The sequence below is a fragment of the Neomonachus schauinslandi genome, chromosome 8 (genome assembly GCF_002201575.2).
Source record: "Neomonachus schauinslandi chromosome 8, ASM220157v2, whole genome shotgun sequence".
NCBI classification, from domain to species: domain Eukaryota; kingdom Metazoa; phylum Chordata; class Mammalia; order Carnivora; family Phocidae; genus Neomonachus; species Neomonachus schauinslandi.
Genome location: NC_058410.1, coordinates 123,657,863 through 123,661,204, shown reverse-complemented (window position 1 = coordinate 123,661,204; position 3,342 = coordinate 123,657,863).

The following is a 3,342-nucleotide window of genomic DNA, read 5'->3' as shown; positions in this document are numbered from 1 at the left end:
GGAGACTTGAATTTTCCCAGCGTTTGTGCCTGGAGTCCCTTATTGAATCTGTATCCAACTCCCCCAATTTCTTCCTGAGCAGATCTGAGCACAGACCAGCTGCTTGGTACCTGTCTGCCTGACTGATGGCAACTGGGCAACTTCCCTGCCTCTCTCCAATTCCCCACATCCTATCCATCATTCAGAGTTCTGCTCAAGCCCAGCTTCCTCCACAGTGGCTTTGTGGATGACACCCCACAGTGATCCACAGCTGGCTCATGGGCCGGAGCCACACCTTCTGCATCTGACGCACCTTTGGGATGACATGGTTCGAGCACCAATCCCAGTGTGTATGCACATTCCATTACTTGTGAACTTTGTTTGTGCCCTGCTGTGTCCTGGCTCTCTGGATCCCAGGTGCACTCCCAGGGGAACACGCACCCTACACTGGAGCCCCTCTTGAGTTGTTGACATTTCTTTCATGCACCTGGACACACCAGAACACATAAGCCCAAAACGTGTGACTGGGTGCCTACTGCCCTCTCAGTACGACCTTCTGTCAGGCTTGTGCACCTTCTGTGTGAGTCACAACTTCTGGTCCTGAAGTTAGATGCACATATTTCTCAGTGTGGAAGGCAGACTATAGAGCTCTTTGAGACCAGGTCATCCACCACCAGGAGACTGAGCATTTTCCAGAGCACAGAGAGATGCACTTATTTCAAAGAAGGCTCACTGTGCCTGGCACATAGTAGAAACTCAGCACACTTTGAAATAGAATAAGAACAACCGTGATCCTTAATGGCAAGTGTCCTACTCCAGGGTCTTCAAACGTTGGCTTCTACACCTTGTGAAAGAATTTTGAAAATCTATGTGCTCATCCATGCATTTTTAAATTGACATCTAAAATTTTTCACACGTTTTTAAAATAAGTTTTATTGGGGCGCCTGGGTGGCTCAGTTGGTTAAGCGACTGCTTTTGGCTCAGGTCATGATCCTGGAGTCCCTGGATCGAGTCCCGCATTGGGCTCCCTGCTCGGTAGGGAGTCTGCTTCTCCCTCTGACCCTCCTCCCTCTCATGTGCTCTCTCTCATTCTCTCTCTCTCAAATAAATAAATAAAATCTTAAAAAAAATAAGTTTTATTAATAGGAGATAGGAAATGTTAACTATTTTATATGTTGAAATAAAATGAGGATTGACTATAATTTGAATAAATATTTTATATTATTGAATAAAATAAATTTTCATGACTTTACTGAATAAAGCATGCTATATCTGAAAGATAGCAGGTGAAATATTTGTTTGTGTGTTTGATTTATCGTATTTTGGAAAATCCAATAGTCTTACAAAAATTACATTTTAAAGGACCAACATCGCAAGCTTATGCTACTTTGGATATTTTGAATTATGAGCCCCCATGGGCCAACATGCCCTTCTTGCAGAAATATGTATAAGACAGGGAAGGACACAAAGCCTTATGAGCTTAAGGGACTTGGTTTATCATTAATTTTAATTTATCCCATTGTTTCAGGTGCCCTCCTGCAGCAAAGAACCAAAACAAGAGTTGGGATGGGCAAGGGATGTATCTTTCTTTTGTAGAGTGAGGAAGGTATATTCTCAGCATAGGCTCATTTCAAGCAGACCCATATTAGCAAAGAATACCTGTGGGCATTGATGCCTTTATACGTATCCTTGTCTGAGTATCATTTGGAAACTGTTCAAATTTTCCAGAAAGTGTGTACCTCGGTTGGAGGAACACTGGCCCACTGTACTGGCTTAGCAATAAGAGAGCTGGAGTAGAGTGATGAGCAATTACTGGTCCAGGCCGGGGAGCTCATGCCTCCCCTTTGGCTCCATGGAGTGGACAGCCTTCATCTTCACTGTGAGGCAGGTTAATCTGGCTTGCCAGAGGCAGCCAGGACAAAATTGAGAAAATGGTTAGATGTTACATTATCAAACATAAGGAAAAAAACCAGAAACTGAAAGGTAGCTAAGCCAAAGATGCCCAATAGAACACACCAACTCTCAGAGGAGTAAGGGCAGAGAGTGGTAGGCAGGCAGAACAGATGCAAAGGGGAGGGAGGGAACAAAAGGCAGGCAGAGGAGCTGGGACTGATTTGTGGCCAATCAGGACCAATTCAAGCGCACTGTGATTCTTTTTGCCAGTCCTCCACTGGGAAACCCAGAACTCAGGATCCTGGCTCCCCAGTTTGCAGCTGTGTCTTACAGAAGGAAAACTGTTTAACCTTTGTTGTATGAAGTGCTATAAATAGAGTCTGGCTTCAACATCTTTGGGCCTCTGGCACCTCCTGAGGCTCTCCAGGCTCATGTTCTAGTTCCTGTGTCTTATTTTTCTTAGACAAACCAGACCCTGCCAGGCTTTTGCATCTAAGCCGTCCCATTCACCTAGAATGCCCTGCCTATTAATTCATAAATTATTGCTTCTGAGCCTTCTTTCTCTAGCATATTCATCCCACCTTACCCCTTAGAGCAGAATTTCTCAAAGTGGGATCCACTACTGTGTCAGCATTAGCAGGATTTTTTTTGTGTGTGTGGGAAAAAAGAGAATAGATTGCTAGGCAAATCTGGAGATCTAGATTTCAAGTCTATAATATTGGAACCCCTGTGACAATACATAGGAACTTGCACTTTTATAAGCTGCCCAGGTGCTCTTATGTGCTCTAAAGCTTGGAATCCATCACTGCTGTGATCTGAATGTTAGTGTCCTCCAAATTCATATCTTGAAATCCTAATCCCCAAGGTGATAATATTTGGAAGTGAGGCCTTTGGGAGGTGACTGGATCATGAGGATGGAGTCCTTATAAAAGAGTGCCCTTATAAAAGAGACACCCAGAGATCCCTTGCACTTTCTTCCATGGGAAGACACAGGGAGAAGACAGCCATCTATGAACCAGGAAGCAGGTGCTCACCAGACCAAATCTGCTGGCACCTTGATCTTGGACTTTCAGCCTTCCAAGCTGAGAAATAAGTTTTGGTTGTTTACAAGCCACCCAGTCTGTGGTTTTCTTTAATGCAACCCCAGTGGACTAAGAGAAGTGGTGTGCTATCAGGGACTTTCTCAGTGTTCCTGGGCTTCCTTCACACGTCTACTGTAGCATTCCCCCATCCCATTGCAATTGCTTTGTGTACTTGCTTGTTCCCACTAGTCTCTGAATTCTCAAGAAGAGAAATGCCCTTCATCTTTGTTAACTCCACACCAAGCACAGTGCCTGGTACATAGTGGTACTTAATCATTTTTTTTCCTTCCCTTCCTTCCCTTCCTTCCTTCCCTTCCTCTCCATCCCTTCCTTCCCTTCTTTTTCTTTCTTTCTTTCTTTCTTTCTTTCTTTCTTTCTTTCTTTCTTT